This window comes from Mobula birostris, chromosome 14 (assembly GCF_030028105.1).
Source record: "Mobula birostris isolate sMobBir1 chromosome 14, sMobBir1.hap1, whole genome shotgun sequence".
Classification (NCBI taxonomy): Eukaryota; Metazoa; Chordata; class Chondrichthyes; order Myliobatiformes; family Myliobatidae; genus Mobula; species Mobula birostris.
The window spans coordinates 82,224,820-82,243,217 of record NC_092383.1 but is presented as its reverse complement, the minus strand read 5'-3'; the positions used below and the strand labels follow the sequence as shown (position 1 = coordinate 82,243,217).

The following is an 18,398-nucleotide window of genomic DNA, read 5'->3' as shown; positions in this document are numbered from 1 at the left end:
AACAAAACATATTTCAATTTTTTCCCTTACCTTGACCACCTTCATTGCCACCTTACCAATAACAGTGTCTCAAACAGTGAGCAGCAAATCTAAATTTAAAAAGGTATTTATAAAAGATTCAAATCCAAGGATATTTAAACATAGGTCACATACCAGCTTCAGCTAGAGAAAAGATGAATTGAGTTTTAATTTAAATTTATGCCTCTTCTTTAAGGCCTTCTGTTCCAACTTTTTATGTAATTGGGGCAAAAGCATGTGTGAGTATAGACCTACAGGTACATGGGTGTGACAAAGGAGGCAAGGTGTGTGTGAGAGTGAGGGACAGAGAGATTGAAGTGGGAGGAATTTGTAAAGGGGACAGGTTGTACAGGAAAAATTATGCAAGAGAGAAACACAGAGTGGTTTGAATATAGTCCTGTGTGTGTGTGTGTGTGTGTGTGTGTGTGTGTGTGTGTGTGAGAGAGAGAGAAACACAGAGTATGTTTGAATATAGCTCTGTGTGTGTGTGTGTGTGTGTGTGTGTGTGTGTGAGAGAGAGAGAGAGAGAGAAAGAGAAGCATAGAGTGTGTTTGAATATAGCTGTGTGTGTGTGTGTGTGTGTGTGTGTGTGAGAGAGAGAGAGAGAGAGAGAGGGAGAGAGAGAGAAACAGAGTGTGTTTGAATATGTGAAAGAGAGAAAAGGAAGAGGTAAGTAGACGGTTGAGAGAAGGTGAGGAAGAGAAGATGAAAAGATGAAAGAACAGCAGACAGGGAGTGTGAAGAAGGATGTCAGGGACTGAAGGAAGAAATATGAGAGAGGCAAGAGGAGTGTTAAAGAGGCAAAGGGAATGTAAGGGAAAGAGTGTGAAGGACAAGTACATTAGACAGTCCACAAGTGAGACAATAAATGGAAGAGAAAAAGATGCATGAAAGAGAATGGGAAAGAGAGTATGTGAGTGTGTAAGAGAAGTATGTGAGATTGATGACAGAGGGATTGAGAAAAGTGAGAATGCAAGAAATGTAGTAGGTTCTGAGCTGGTCACTGGAGCATAGAGTCCTGTTACTCATTAACCCACCTAGCCATCAAGTAAATTTTGCTTCTATCTGTATCTGCCAGTCTCCGACCAAGCAACAGGCATGGTTCAAACGATGCAAAAAGATCCATGGCACTCTTAACAACACCAACCATAACATTCCCTGTAGCCCTGTAGCAGCTAAGAAGCATACTTCAGAAAAAGGAAAAGAGAGAGAGAGAGAGAGAGAGAAGAGCATATAGAAGTGTATAAGGAAGGAAGAAAAGGGAAAGTGGGTGAGAAAGAGAAAATGATAAGAAGAAAAGTGTGGGATGGAGAGGGAGTAAAAAAGAACTAGAAACGTGAGCGAGGTAGAAAGAGTGAAGAAAAGAGAGGAAGAGAGAGAAAAAGATATTCAAGAGAGGGGGTGAAATAGAAAGAGAAGTTTATGGGAAAGAACAAAAGAAAGAGAGTGCAAGGAGTGTATGAAAGAAAGGGGAAGAGAAAAAGAGAGGTGGGCATGAAAGAATGTGAGAAAGTGATGGGGAAAGAGAGAGGGAGAGGATAACTGTGATATAAATACTGTCGATGTATGAATCATGCATGAAGAGCTCCCCTCAGTGGTCCTCAGGCTGAGCAAATGGAAGGCTCCCAGGAGCTGCTACGTTTACTGGAATAGGAGGAGCTCATCCTAGTGCAGTTGCTGCAGTGCCCAGTGAAACACATGCAGAGGGCTCTGAATAACATTTAAGGAAAGGGGGGAATCAAAAATACTCCTGACAGACTGTTACTCTGCTTCAAGGACGTGCAAGGGCTGCTGGAGTTCTTTGATGCTCAAGGTAGGGTCATCTTCTTCAATCAGTGTGTGCTCCTAATGATCAGATCTGATTTTCTTTTGAATGCACATCTAAGGCAGCATTGTATCAGTGTCACTCATCCGCCGCTGAGACAAGCTGCAACGTCTTGTAGCACTGAGCAGAGACTGCAAGCATAGAAATGAAGCGTCTGTTGCCAGCATTTGTTGTACTGAAAGGCTACTGATCATTTCTGCCTATAATTCTGGATGGTTCGCCTGCAATGTGCAGCTGGGGAAAGAGGCTGGGTCACTTTCCATCGTGTCAGCATTCGTACAGCATCCTCTAAGGCACCCGTTTCACCATATGGTACAGCCTTTCTGATCTCCCTCCCTCATTCTCGCTCGCTCTCTTCTTCTCTCTCTCTTTTCTCTCTCTCTCCCTCTCTTGGCTCTCTCTTTCTCTTTCTCTATCTCTACCTCTCTCTGCCTATCTCTTTCACTCACTTTCTCTCTCACTTTTTCTCTCTCACTCTCTCTTACCCCTCTCTTTCTCTATCTCTACCTCTCTCTCCCTCGTTCCCTCACTTACTCCCTCACTTTCCCTCGCTCTCCTGCTCACTTTCTCTCTCTTTATTTATCTCTCTCATTTTTGCAGTTGCACATCTTTTCACAGCCCTGCTTTGCTGTTCGTTTATCTTTCTTTCTCATTATTCCATTTTCTGCCTCTTTTTCTCTCACTCTCATTCTGTCCCCCTCATTCTCTCTTCTTTTTCTCTTTTTCTTCCTTCCTCTTGTCCATTCTTTCTTTTTATCTCTCATTCTTTCCTCCTCCCTGTATCATTAATTCTTTTACACTTTCTCCTCCTTTCTACTTGTCTTTTCTTTAGCTCTCTCTCATCTCCACGTGAACTCGCTTTCCCTCTCCTCCCTTCTCCCTTCCTTTCTTTCTTTTACTTCCCTGTTTCACTCTGTACTTGTGTTCTTTCCCTATCCATCTCTCTTTGTGTTTATTTTTATCATTCCCTTTCTCTTTTATTTCTTGATATTTCCTTCCTATTCCTTTTCTCTCTTACTTTTTCACACACTCTCTTCCTTCTGCGTTCCTTCACTGCTCTTCCCTCACTTTGTTTCTTTTTCTCATCCTTCTTTATTTCTCTTTTTTCCTCATTCTCACACTTCATATATATTCCCTCACAATTCTATCTCCTTCATTCTCTTTCACATTCACTCTCTCTTTTCATCTCTCACTTTTCCTCTTCCTCTGTGATTCTTTTTGTGCAGAATCTCCTTTTTCCTACTTTTTTCTCAGTCCTTTAACACTCCCTCTCTCTTTCCTTCTCCTCCTATCATTCTACCTCATTCTTTCACTCTCCCTGATTTTTTTCTGCCCTCATTCTTAGCCTCCATCCATCTCCCCATCTACTTGTTTTACTGCTCCCTTTCTCCTTCTATCCCTCTTCAGTTCTTCCCTTTCCCTCTGACCCTATCTCTCCTTCTAGTCTATTTCTACCCTACTTTCTCCTCATTCTTTCCTTTCTTTCTCTCCATTCCTCAGCCTTTTCAACTGCAGGGTGTAGTGTTCACCAAACAGCGTGAATGTAAAATGTACAGTGACAACATCATTATCTGCGAGCCTCTGGAAAGATTAATGTTGGTTTGTAATCCCGTGATGTAACAGCAGCAGAATGTTGGCTGTTTTGCTTTTGGTTTGAACTCTGAGACAATTTGGAATCTAGGAAGAGTGGACGTAGTAACGATAGAATGCAATGTGTGTTTTCATTGTCAGTAATTAACAGAGCATGGCAGACTGACCATACTCAAAATGAGTGCCTTCCTGAATATCCCCTTCCATAAAAATATGAAAAAGCTCCAGATTCTTTCATGGCACCCACTTCCTCATAAAAAAATAAAAACAGGCACTTTTAGTGTTCTGCTAAGGTCTGCTAAAGTAGCCAGAATCTTTTTTCCCCAGTGTCTTTACATAGAGAGTGGTAGATACCTGTAACATGCTGCCAGGCGTGGTAGTGGAAGCTGATATGACAGTGGCATTTATGAATATGCAGGGAACGAGGGATTGGATCATGAGCAGGCAGAAAGGATTAACTCAATTTGACATCAGGCTCAGCAAAAAAAGAGCCTGTCCATGTTTGTTGCTTAAACTGACCCGGTTTTCACAGAGTAAGAAAGTAACAGCAAAGTGTTTGGCTCTTCCACAGTATCTGGTGTTATTGATTATCCAAGCCTCATCCTAGCTAAACCCACCAACTTTCAATAATGTGTATCCGCAGCTCTCCCAACCCATAAACCTAATATCATTCTTTCCACTGTCATGACTAAATGGAACATTACAGTGTGGTGTGGGATGGGGGGCCATAACTGTTGATTTATCCCATCCTCCCATGGTATTTGTAAACAAGGGATTACCAAAGTCAAATAGAGTGTTTTCACTGGAGGAAGAGAGAGTTAAGAGGGGTTGTACTGAGGAATTGAACTCGAAGAGGGCCATGGATAGTAAGCTAGACCTCAAGTTTTTATAGACCGGTGAGTCTTAAATCAGTGGTGGGAAAACTATTGGAGAGGATTCTTAGAGACAGGATTTCTGAGCATTTGGAGAAGCATGGTTTGATTCGGGATAGTGAGCCTGGCTTTGTGAGAAGCAGGTCATGCCTCGTGAGCCCAATTGACTTTTCAAAGAAGTAGGAAGAAAAGCAAACTGATGAAGGTAGAGCAGTTGCTGTGGCCCATATGGCTTTTAGTAAAGCGTTCGACAAGGTTCCACATCGCGAGTTGGTTTAGAAAGTCAGGAGGAGTGGGATCCATGGAAATTTGACTGTGTGGATTTGGAAATGGCTTGTCTCCAGAAGGTAGAGGGTGGCAGTAGATGGAGGTATTCTGTCTGGAGTTCAGTAACTACTGGTGTTCTACGGAGATCTGTTTTGGGACCCCTGCTCTTTGTGTTTTTATAAATGACTTTGATGAGAAAGTGGAAGGGTGGGTTAGTCAGTTTTTAAAACGCCATGAAGGTCATAGTGTTGTGGATAGTGTGGAAGGTTGCCCTAGGTTCATGGCAAGGTAAAGAGCTGGGTTGAGAAGAAAAGTGTGAAGTGATTCACTTTGGAAGCTCAAACATGAAGGTTAATAGCAGTGTGGAGGAACAGAGAGATCGTGGGGTCCAAGTCCATGGATCTTTCAAAGTTGTCATGCAAGTTGATAGGATGGTTAAGAAGGTGTATAGTGTGTTGGCCATCATTAATCAGACGTTTGAGTTCAAGAGCTGCGATGTAATGTTGCAGCCCTATAAAACTCTAGCCAGAACTCAGTTCTGTTCACCTCATTATAGGAAGGATGTGAAAGATTTAAAGAGGGCACAGAGGAGATTTATCAAGATGCTGCCTGGAGTAGAGAACATGTTTTATGAAGAAAGATTGAGCAAGCCGGGCATTTTCTCTTTGGAGTGAAGAAGGTGGAAAGGTGTCCTGATATAGGTGTATAAGATGATAAGAGGCATAATAGGGTGGACAGCAAATGCCTTTTTCCCAGGATACTTTTAAGGTGATTGGAGGAAAGTATGGGGGGATGCAGAGATAGGCCATTTTTTCACAGAGAGTGGTGATTGAATGAAACACATTGCCGGAGGTGGTGTTGGTAGAGGCTGATACAGCAGGGATATTTAAAAGACTCTTAGATAGGCAAATGGATGAAAGAAAACTGGAGGACTATTTGGGAGAGAAGGATTTGATTGATCTGGAGTAGGCTTAATGGTCGTCACAACATCATGAGCTGAAAGGCCTGTAATGTTCTATGTTCTAGAACTCTGTGAGCATAGTGAAAAGCCAATTATCATTCAGAGAGCTAAAAAGGGATGCCAAGTAGTGATGTTGGAGAGTTTTGAAACAGATGATGAATAACAGAGAGAATTACATTGATTTCAAAATGGAGTTTGACAGTGAGTCAAATACCTAGGATTGGGGAGAGTGCTATTAATGGTAAAGAAGAGGCAATTAAAAACTTGAAACTGATTGCACAACAGGAAAGCAAAAATGAGAAATAGACAAAGAATTATCCCTCAATAAAAATATCACAGAAGTGCAGAGCTGAAAATCTAAAACGGAAAATGTTAGAAATACTCTGATTCAGATTCAAATTTATTTATCACATGTATATCGATGCATACAGTGAAATATGTCATTTGCATTAATAATCGACACACCTAAGGACATGCTGGGGGAGGCCCGCAAATGTCGCCACATGTATCGGTCAGGCTAGTCAGGCCTTATCGATGGAAAGAAAGAACAGAGTTAACATTTCGTCTCAGAGTCCAAGTGTTGCTGGAACTGCTCACCCAGTCTCAGGACACCCAAAAGCACTCTGAAAGCTAAAGCAATCATCTTGGAATGCAGCAGTTAACTTGCAGGGGACAAAATCCCACTTGCAATAATAATCCATCTTAATGATGTTCACTGGGCAATAAATGTTATTCAGAAAGGAATTCACTGAAAACTTGGATATTGTTCTAGGATTACCTATCTTCCTGATAATGCGGATGGGCTAGTCATGGTATACAATAAGTCTCATTTGAAAGACAGCATCCCTCATAGTACAGCACATTTTCAGTACTACATTGGAACATTACCTGGATGACGTACTCTTTTCACATCTGCGGGACCTGAATCCAAAACCATGTTGCTCAAAACGGGGATCTCATTAAAAGCTATTGCATATTGAAAGTTCTAAATAGAGTGGACTTGGAGAGGGTATTTCCAATAGTGGAAGAGTGTGGGACCACAGGTCCTCAGAATAGAAGGACGTCCCTTTAGAGCAGAGATAAGGAGGAATTTATTTAGCCAGAGGGCGGTGAATCTTTCAAATGGCGGTGGAGGCCAAATCATTGTGCACTGTGTATTTAAAGTGCAGGCTTCTTGATTCAAGTGATAGGTTCTTGATCGGTCAGGGCGTCAAAGGTTATGAGGAGGAGACAGGTGAATCAGAATTAGAATCAGGTTTAATATCATTGGCATTTGTCATGTGTTGCTGTTATGCCACAGCAGTGCATTACTGTACATAATAATAAAAAATGGTGATTACAGTAATAATATATTTAAAAGGTTAAATTAAATAAGTAATGAAAAAAGAGGTATTGTTCATGGATTCAATGTCCATTCAGGAATGTACTGACAGAGGGGAAAAGCTGTTTCTGAATCGTTGAGTGTGTGCCTTCAGGTTCCTGTACCTCCTCTCCTCCTTGTCCAAAAGAGGGCGTGTCCTGGGCAATGGGGGTCCCTAATGATGGATGAGGCATCGCTCCTCGAAGGTGTCCTGGATACTCTGGGGGCCAGTGGCCCATGACGGAGATGGCTGAGTTCACAACTTTCTGCAGCTTAACCTGGACCCTGTGCAGTAGTCCCCCTCCCACCCCACGCCCCTCCCCATACCAGACGGTGATGCAGCCAGTTAGAATGCACTCCACAGTACATCTGTAGAAATTCTCGGGTGTCTTTGGTGACATATCACATCTCCGTAAACTCCTAATGAAACATAGCGGCTGGGTTGAAAGGGAATGATCGAACGGTGGAGCACTTCGATGGGCTGAATGGCCCAATTCTGCCGCTACGTCTTGTAGTCTATAAGTAAGAGTATTACCTTTTAGTCTACAACTGACAACTAATGGACCCAGTGGCTTGCAAGTGAAGAACTGGTGTTGGGATGTGGTGTAACGATATGGTAGAGCAAGGTCGTGGGAAGACTGGAATGCAACAATGTGAGTTTGCCATTCAAGGGAATTTAGAAGTGTGATGGATGAGAATAAATGATTCACAAAGGTACACAGAAATGTGGAATCAGTTTAAATAAACCTGTCATGCATTAAGGTTGCTGCTTCCCTGCCTTCAGCTCATTCGCGGTAGGTTGTTATTCAAAACACACAGCAACATCTGAGCCGAATTTGCAAAGCTAACACTTAGCCACAATACCTCGTCCCAAATCCTTTCCACGGCAGTACGGCTCATACTCTCCGACGGACGTAAAAGATCCCGCTGCTCTTTCTGAAGGCGAGCGGGGATGTTGTTTCTCAATCGGCAATACTAAAGGGGGAAATGATAATCTGGGCTTTCACTGCGTTTCTGTTTGCGGGATGTGGTTTATAATGCATGCTCTTGCACCTCCTGATGGTGACCGCACGTTCTCGGTGGTGGAGTGCTTTGGGTTGTTCTAAGCTTACGATGAGCGTTATATAAACGCAGATCTTTCTTATTGACGCCTGAGAGCGTGTAGCTGCTTACTGAACAAACAGCATGCGAAAATGCTCACTGCTCACAGCCCAGCCTTGTTCCGGATTCGCAATCCAATTACTTATCCCGCGTTTTGCCCCGTTCTGTTGAACTGGATTAGAATGTTATTTCAGTCTTACTCCCCCGGGCCCGCACGTTGAGAATATTAATTCCATGTTAAAATTCTGCGCAAAGTCACGTGCTTTAAACGACCAGCAAGGTAAAGTCGGCAAAGCTTGGAGTTCCCAAACTCGAATTTCAGTCCTCTGGAGTATACACAAAAGCGGGTCATTGATAACATGTGAAGACAGGGCTTAGCAGTATGAATTTCCTGCCTAATCGACAGTAAGTAATAAAGCCTGTAAGGACACTGACAGTGAGGGATTTTCATTCTGCTTGTGCTGAGATGCATGAAGCAAAACAGAACTGAATTATTGGAATTATGCTGTTGTCTCCACATTGCCCACAGGCTATAGACTTCTTCACGTATAGATTATTTTGCACTGAAAATTTTCTTCAGATGAACATGTGAAACCCTTCACCAACATGCAGAGAGTTCTCACTGATGTTCTGGCAATGGTTATTCTTAACCAGTATCATTATGATCATTATGTTTGTGACACAAGGGAGAGGTTTCTGCTTGATTTTCAATAGTCTCCCAGGTTCATTTGAGCTAAGCTTCAGCTTACCCACCTCAGAAAGATATTAAAGAGTCTGGAAAAAGGCTCAAAGGGTAACTTCTGAGGCAATGGAGCCAAGTTTCTCATCACTTTCTACTTTAAAAAATTGTGAATTTGTTCCTAATCACATTGATGGAACAAATCAGGCTTCAAATTGGCTGTTCTGTTCCCTAAATCACAACTTTTCAGAAACAATTCAATATTTTGTTCAATGAGCATATCATTTGGTGACTATCACAGATATGAGTGGCACGCTGGTCGGTGCTACCACCTTACCAGGCCAACAAGATGGCGTTTGTTGATCCTCGCCGTGGTGCCTGCATGGAGCTTGCACGTTTACATGGCTGCATGAGTTTCCTTCCGCTTGTGAAAGATGTGTCATTTGATAAGGTGGCTGGTCAGTGCAAATTGGCCCTAGTCAAGGTGGGCAGCAGAAAAATAAAGGAGAGAGTTGACAGAGATGTGAAGGAGAAAATGTGATAAGGGTGCATTAGTATCTGATGGTCGGCATGGACGTAATGGGCTGAATGGCCAGGTTTATTGCCACCAAGCCCTTGAAATGATGGGCAATTAGTTTGAGTTTCATTTAAACTGTTTTGCTGACTGACGGTAATAAAAACAGAATGCTTATCAAAGGAGCCAAGTGTGTAACATTAATTCCCATTGTGATCAAACACAATCTATAATGTGATGACATGCTTGTCTCCATTGCTAAAGCTATTGCCTCAGAAGATATTGAGCTTGAGCCCTATTCCAGATAATTAAATACCTTTCTGAGGTAGATAGACTGAAGCCAAGCTTAAATGAACCTGGGATACTATTGAAAAGCAAGCAGAAAGCTCTCCCTTGTGTCACAGCCAATCTAGCTTTTTTTTTAAATGGTGAATTTGATCATAATCACATTTATGGGACCAAGCAGTCTTCTAGTTGGCTGCTCCGTACTCTCTAAGTCACAATATTTCAGAAACAATTAATTATTTTATAAAGGCCTTTGGAACATCCTGAGATCAGGAAAGGTGATATATAAATACAACTTCTTTCTCTATAACATTATTCCATCAGTAGACATTTAAGAGGGGATGTGAATGGAAGGAAAACTATCAGGAAGTTGCCATCTCTTTATTTGGAGTGATAGGTGAATCAATATCATTCTTCAGAGCAGAAACAGCAGGGTAAAGAAAAGTCTTTATCCCTTTACAATCATTTCAAAAGAAAGCAGCCTTATTATTGAAAGGCTGGCTCAAGTATATTGAGCATTAGAACATCCATCGATGTCAAGATCCCATAAGAATCAGGTCCGGCTGGGTATTCAGGAACCTGAAGATTGAAATACATGTCAAAGTCAACTACCAGATCAGATACCAAGCACACTGACCTGACTTGGTCCAACCAATCAGAGTCCACTGCCAAGAAAGCCCACCAGCGCCTTTACTTCCTGAGGAAATTGAAGAAATTTGGCCTGTCCCCTAAAACCCTCACTAATTTTTATAGATGCACTGTAGAAAGCATTCTTCTAGGGTGCATCGCAATCTGGTAGGGAAGTTGTCCTGTCCAAGACCGGAAGAAGCTGCAGAAGAGCGTGAACACAGCGCAGCACATCACACAAATCAATCTTCCGTCCTTGGACTCACTTTACACCGCACGCTGTCGGAACAGTGCTGCCACGATAATCAAGGACACGACCCACCCAGCCAACACACCTTTCGTCCCTCTTCCATCCGGGAGAAGGCTCAGGAGCTTGAAGACTTGTACAGCCAGATTTGGGAACAGCTTCTTTCCAACTGTGATAAGACTGCTGAATGGATCGTGACCCGGATTTGGGCCGTACCCTCCAAATATCCGGACCTGCCTCTTGGTTTTTTTGCACTACCTTACTTTCCATTTTTCTATTTTCTATTTATGATTTATAATTTAAATTTTTAATATTTACTATTGATTTGTAATCCAGGGAGCGGGAAGCGCAGAATCAAATATCGCTGTGATGATTGTACGTTCTAGTATCAATTGTTTGGCGACAATAAAGTATAAAGTATCATAAAGTCCTAAAGGGTTTGCAAGGTAGTAATGTTGGCTATTTCATGCTCTCTGGAAGATAAGTTAGAGGATTTGGGATGTATAAAGAATTGCAAGCACTCTGAAAAAAAAATTTAGCTTGGGTAGTTGATTTAAAGTCAAGTTGATGCTTTTGGAAAAAAATATGTTCATTTCTTTTACAGCCACCAGCAGATGTACTCTTATTTTGGATTTTGAAGTGGAAAGGCAAGGGTGATGAGAATTATCTTCTCTCTTCTGTTAACTGTAACAATGTTCTTAGCAAAGATATTGAAGAAATCCATCAGTAAGTTCTTCAGGTCTTCCAGGGCAAATTTGGGTTTGTTTTCTCTGGAGTGAGGAGAAGCCTGTTAGAAGTTTATAAAATTATAAGAAACGTAGATAGGATAGACAGAACCTCTCCTGGGGTAGAAAGCCCAAGTACTAGAGGCTAGAGGATGTAAGAGGGTGGTGGGGGTATTTTAAAGGAGATGTGTAGAACAAGATTTTTACACAGTGAGTGCTGGGTGTCTGGAACCAGCTGCTTTTGGGTAGTGGTGGAAGCAGATGCAATCATGGGGTTTAAGAGACAGTTAGATAGACACGTGGATATACAGGAAAAGGAGGGATATGGATCGCATATAGGCAAAAGAGATTTATCTTAATTCAGCATTGTGTTTGGTGCTGACATCATAGACCGAAGTTCTTGTGCTGTGCTGCACTGTTCTAGATTCTAAGACAAAACACATACACACTATCTTCCCAAGATGCTTATTCTCCAGCATTTTTGCACTGAAGGTAATTTCTTTTCACCCATTCACAAGATGGCCAACCTCATTTTTAAAACGAGCATTTATTGCCCTTCATTGTCTGTCTGTAAGAAGGCAGTAGTAAACAGCATGGTTCAGAACGGTAAGCAGCATGTTCAAACTGTGCAAGTCCTTTGTGAGGGAATTGTTCCCACTGTTCCATTGACTCAGGAGTTGCAGGATTTTCACCAGTAAAGGAAAATATATTCTCAATTCCAGTTTCTGTTTGACTTGTCAGTGAGATTGGATCACCCTGCAGCCATTGACTTTACAGTATCTGGTGCTGTCGAAAAAGTCTTGACAAAATAGATAGGTGCAGTTGCTCATCGGTCATCAAAATAAATCATGCTAGCATTACATCTTGTTCATTAAAGGTAATTTAATTCATCCACTGAAACCATCCTTCTTCAGAGGTTTACACCATAAAGTGTTGCACTAACCATGACACTACCATGTCACCAATACCATACTATGCTTTACTGAAGTACGGTCAAAGACCGAGGAGAAGAGAGGCCAGGTAACCAGAAGCTTAGTTAGTTAGCCTTTAAGTGACATAATAAGGGAGGAAACAAATGCATCTAGAAGGAAATTCTTCAGGTCTCCAACAGTTAAGATGCAGCTACCAATAACCAAGAGGCCAGATCTGAAGAATTTCATTTCCTCAGTGTTGAGCATGACAGAACTAAGGAGGGGCGATGCCATGTACAAATTTAAAAATAACTTTTGCTTAACTGGGAATCAGGGGTGGTAGAAATGAACTTGATAAAGATACCAAATGTACCATTGCTAAGTTTTCTAATGACACAAAGATGTGTAAGAGAGTAAGTTATGAAGACGACAGAAGGAGACCGCCAACGGATATTGGTATGTTAAGTGAATGGTCAAAATTCTTACAAATGGACGATAATGTGGGAAAGTATTAAATTGATAATTTTATCAGAAAAAATTTTAAAAATAGGAAGTGCAATATCTAAGTGTGAGATACTGCAGAGTGCTCAGCGTATCCTGGTGCATGATGTGCATAATTTGCAAAGAATTTCTACAGATACAGCAGGAAATAATGACAGTTAAAATTGACTGACAAAATAGAATGAAAAGCGAGGGAGATCGTACTTCTTCTGCAAAGCCTTGCTCCCCTTATCTTGGTAAGGAATTTAATGCATTCTAACAGTTCAGAGAGTTTTATTCGACTCAGTTTTAGAATGGATGGGTTGTCCTCTGAGTAGAGGCTGGACTTGTAGTCATTGCAGTTTAAGAGCAGGAAAGGACCTGACTGAGGTGATTTAGACAGGGTGGATGTGAAGGAGATCTTTCCTCCTTTGGGAGAACCACAGTTTAAAATAAGAGGTGCAAGACAAAAAATGAGGCAACATTTTATTCTCAGAGGGTCATGAATCTTTGTAAATCTCTTCTTCAAAGTGTGGTGGAAAGGGGGGGCTTTGAATATTTTAAAGGCAGAGTTAAAAGTATATTTTCAAGGAAAGGGTGGAAGGAAACTCAGTGCTGAGGTTACAATAATAAAATCAAGTGTTTAATTAAATACTGGAGCATGCTTTAGAAACTAGGTGACCTCCTTTGCTCCTAATTTGCATGTTTATATCTATAGCAATATGTTGGTATCACTATATGAACAATGACTTTGTCATATGAATTAGGATTACTGGTAAAGTCATAGAGCATAGAGCCAGGCCCTTCAACCCAATCAGTAGTTTCCCTCCAGGTGACGTGTATACAAAGGGATGGTATGAGAGACACTGATAGGAAATAAGAAATATTTAGAAGACAGTTCTATTGAAAATATGGGGCCAAGAAGAAGGAACACACTTGTCAGTCCCAACCTTGTGATTCCCCATTTCCCATCACTGCATGAGAAATAACTCGCATGCATCTTAATGTGGAACTATAATGCTCCTGAATTTCAGAGCTACGCATCTCATTAAAAAGCATCTGATGCTTTAAAGAACGACTTGAATCTGACAGTACAGCCGGGGCCTGTTTGTATGATCTGGCTTCATACTACGCATCCGGTGGTGATGTTTGGGGAAATGGAGGTTCGTGCCTCCATTTGGAGGATTTTTTTTTGCACCAATGGAGGTTTTATATATATGAATATATTAAAGCAATAGTAAACAGCATGGTACAGAATGGTAAAGAGCATGTTGTGAGGGAATTGCTCCCATGGTTTCATTGACTCCAGAGCTGCAGGGTTTCAGCAATGAAGAAAAATATATTTTCATTTCAGGGTGCTGTGTGACTTGTAGGTAAGATTGGATCCTCCTATGGCCACTGACTTTATCTGGGCTGTTGGTAGTTGCTGTCGAAAAAGTCTTGACAAAATAAACAAGTGTAGTTGCTCATCTGTTAGGGATTGTAACACATGCATCGAATGCTAGCATCACATCTCATTCATTAAGCTCAGACCTTCAGGTAACTCCGCTTCTGCAGAAACCAACTTTCTTCAGAGGCTGACACCATAAAGCATTACAGTAACTATGATACTACCACGTCACCCATGCTGTACTGTGCTTTACTGGAGTACTATTAAGGACCAAGATGAGAGGCAAGATGACTAAATGTGCACTCAGTGGGCATGTTATTAGGTATACCTGTAGACTTGCTTATCAATGCAATATCTAATCAGCCAAACATGTGGCAGCAACTCAATGCATAAAAGCATGCAAATGTGACCAGGAGTTTCAGTTGTTGTTCAGACCAAAACATCAGAATAGGGAAGAAATGTGATCGAAGTGACTTTGACCATGGAAAGATTGTTGGTGCCAGACAGGGTGGTTTGAGTATTTTAGTAACTGCTGATTCTGGAATTTTCACTCAGAGCAGCCTCTAGAGTTTGCAGGGAATGGTGCAAAAAACTAACAAAAAAGGTTTCCAGTGAGCAGCAGTAATGTGTTAATGACAGAGGTCAGAAGAGAATGGCCAGACTGGTTCAGGCTGACAAGGATGCAACTGTAACTCAGATAACCACATGCTACAACAGTGCAGAAGAGCATCTTTGAATGCACAACACCTTGAAGTGGTTGGCTACAGCAGCAAAAGACCACAAAGATTCACTCAGTGGCCACTTTATTAGGTACAGGAAATGGAGATACCTTATAAAGTGGCCACTGAATGTGTATATATAAATAAAAACTCTAATGATGCAAAAATATGTAAATAAAAATATTAAGAAGAAAAGATATAGGGGTTCAATTCCCGCTGCTGCCTGTAAGGAGTTTGTACTTTCTTTACTATGACCTCATGGATTTCTTCCCACAATCCAAAAGTACAAGTTAGGGTTAGTGAGTTGTGGTCATGCTATGCCTGCGCTGGAAGTATGACAACACTTGTGCGCTGTTTTAATTTGATGCAAATGACACATTTCACCGTACATGTCGAAGTTCATATGAGAAATAAAGCTGATCTGATCATTAATCTCTTTTACGTATCTTCTGTATTTCAATGGAGGGGTTGTTCTGGAGGATATGAAGGATTGTGGCAAATTAATTTATGTAAATACCACACACAGATAGTTGCACAGGGAAAACATATTAACATTCAGAGAGTTATACAGGAGCATTATATTTACATAAAAGCATATAAGCTTAGAGACAGAAATAGATAACCCAAGGCACATATAGGAAAGATTATGCAATGGCTTTTAATGCTTTTTAGAGAGAAGCATTTACTGTTTAATAATATCTCTGCTAATTGTTTTCAATATATAAATATCCACAAACACTACTCAGAGAAATAATCATGATTGTAATGAGGGCATGCTTTAGTTCTTAATGCAGTCTCTGCAACATAGCCTCAATTGAATATCCATGGTAAGCCATTATCTACCATCTACTCTGATGTCAATGAGAATTTTTGCACAGATTCTGTTCTTTATTTTGTTTCGCTTGAGTGAAAACTGGAAGTGGATTCACTCTCGGGTTTATATGTTTCATCTGGTTTTCGGCTGAGAAAGCTGGAAAGAAGACACATTCACATGAATCCTTCCTTCCCATGTAGTTAGCTGTGTCAGTGCTCTTGGCTCTGAATCCGAAGGTTGTGGGTTGAAGCTCACCTCCAGGGAGTTAAGGCCAAATCTGGGTTGATATTCCTAGTGAAAATGTCAGAGGTTCTATCTTTTAGCTCAGATGATAAGCCAAGGCTTCATCACCTTTCTTAAAAGGTCACAAAAGATTCCACGGGACAAGGTCAGAGAATTTCTCCATGATGTGTTTTGACTACTATTTATCCCCCAAGCAACATGAATAAATACCAACAGATGATCACATTCTTTCTCCTGGGATAGATGTGTTGCTCGTGCACTTTCTCCTTTACAATAGTGGCGATTCTTCAATGTGTACCTAATTAGCTATGTAATATTTTGGTATAACACATAAAGTAGCTGGAGGAGTTCAGTGGCTCAGGCAGCATTAATGGGGAAACAGACAGTTTCAGGTCAAGACACTTCATCTGGAAAGACAAGAGGAGAGATGGTCAGTATACAGAAGTGGAGGGAGGGGTGGAGTAAAAGCGTGGTAACGCAGTGGTTAGCGCAACGCTTTACGGTACCATCGACCCAGGTTCAATTCCTGCAGTTGCCTGTGAGGATCTTGGACGTTCTCCCCGTGACCACGTGGGTTTTCTGCAGGTGCTACAGTTTCTCCCACAGTCCAGAGATGTACCAGTTAGTAGGTTAATTGGTCATTGTAAATTGTCCTGTGATTAGGCTGGGGTTCAACTGAGGGATTGCTGGGCGAAACGGCTTGAGGGGCTGGAAGGGCCAATCCCAAGCTGTATCTCAATAAATAAAAAAGTAAATAAAGTTATAGATTGATCCAGATGGAGGGGGAGTGATAAGCAGGTGGAGGAGAGGAGATTAGGAATAGTGCCCGAAGGTGGGAGGTGACAGCTGGAAGTGACAAAGGGCTGAACACAGGAGCAGAAGGTGGAGAAGGGAATCAAGGGAGGGCAGAGAGGAGAGTGGTAAGGGTAGTGAGTGGAATGAGTGCTTTGGGTGATTTGCAGAGGAGGGGAAACAGATGCGGTGAAGGGTGGTGGTGTGAATGTAGGAAGAACTGGGTGGATCAGGAGAGGGAAAAGGAACAGATAGCCAGCAGTTTGGAGAAGTTGGAGAATTCAGTGTTCATGTAGTATGGATGCTGTATTTTGGAATATTCTAAGGTTCTGAAAGGCATTATAATGTTCTTCCTTAAATATTTTTCAATACTCCTAAGCATAGTAATAATAAATATGTGTAAGTAACTGAATTGCAATTATCTCCCAGAGGCTGACCATTGCTTATTTGAACATTGTTTCCTTTCATTCTTGTTCTATTTATCACATTCATTCTACACAATAATAAGTCATTCAGATCTACACAGAAAATAACACGGTTCCTGCCTTTAGGTCTTTCTAATGAAAATTGCCATAGTCTAAAGCCATTAAGTACACAAATCTGTGACATTTGCTAAAAAAAATTATGCTGTGTTAAGCTGTCTTTCATGGTGGTTTTGGCATTCATTTCCAATAGGCTAGGTCCATGGACAGGTTACAGAATCCCAGGTGATCTCTGTTGCAATCACAATTTAGGAAGTCTCTGATAATAGGATAGTGGAGGAGGCAGAATTACTGCGGAGGAGCATGGTTCTGTGGTCTTAACTGATTCATACAGGACCGGAGAAGATGTTTATGATAAGCCACCGAGTACAGTGAGACAAGCATAGTGAAACATTACTATTGTACGGACAGCAGCAGTGTCGAGTGGCAATGCATTGCGTAGATGGAACAGTCCATGTGATAGTTGTGCCAATGAATCTCATGATCACATAAGATGGAAAAGTAATAGACTACTGGAAATAGATGTTAAATCTTACAGAGCGTAAACATAGCAGGGCTATTTAATCTGTGGAAAGGTTCACAAGGATGCATCAGGACTGTAGGACTTGAGTTATAAGGGAGAGACTAGATAGGATGGACTTCTTTTCCCTAGAGCATAAGAGACTGTGGGATGAGTTTATTGAGGTATATTAAATCATAAGTTGGATCGTCTTTTTCCCGGGATAAGGGAGTCTAAAACTGGAGGATATAGATTAAGGCAGGAGTTCCTAACCTGGAATCTACAGACCCCTCAGTTAATGGTAAGGGTCTGTGGCATAAATAAAAAGGTTGGGATCCCCTGATTTAAGGTGAGATGGGAAATATTTAAAAGTGGCAACTACTTGACACTGAAGATGTTGAATATATGCTGTTGCATGAATGAAGTCACCAGAGAAAATTACTGGTAGATACAAAGCAGCTTCCTTATTCGACAAAACAAGGTACAGCAGGCATCATATGGAGACGCCTTTGGTGGAAACATCCCACTGAACCAACATGAGGCTCGGTATTTGATGTGCCAAACATCAAAGGACAACTCCACATTTACAATGTATGGACAATTTTTTTTTCTTTGAAACTGCATGCAACCTTCACCGCTCCTGATTCAATTCCCCACCACAGACATCCATATGAATTTTAATCAGCGTTGTCTGGACTGGGATTCATAGGTTTTAGGAACCCGTTGTTCAGAGCTGCTCTCCAAATTAAATGTACAATCCATATTCAGATGTGAAGACTGGGACTCAAAGTCAATTGTTAAATGTATACGTCCTAAACCCAAAAATCACTCTAATATATGCAAATAACTGACAGGTATTTGGATTGAAAAGGATTTAAAGTATATGGGTGAACTGCAGGCAAATGGGAATAGATGACAGTGATATCTTGGTCAGCATGGACAAGTCAGGCCAAAGGGCCTGATTCTGTGCTGATTAACTCAGTGACTCTCTGATAAT

The 18,398-nt window shown here is 41.3% G+C and overlaps 1 protein-coding gene across 1 annotated transcript in view; it reads left to right on the top strand.

Annotated features, from left to right (window-relative positions):
- The first annotated feature begins 1,714 nt into the window (after window positions 1–1,714).
- Window positions 1,715–18,398, top strand: part of cntn2 (contactin 2) — a 238,666-nt gene continuing 221,982 nt past the window's right edge. Inside the window, exon 1 of the mRNA XM_072278769.1 lies at window positions 1,715–1,831. The gene's annotated coding sequence lies outside the window, so the exon portion shown is untranslated. The remainder of the gene's footprint in view (window positions 1,832–18,398) is intronic.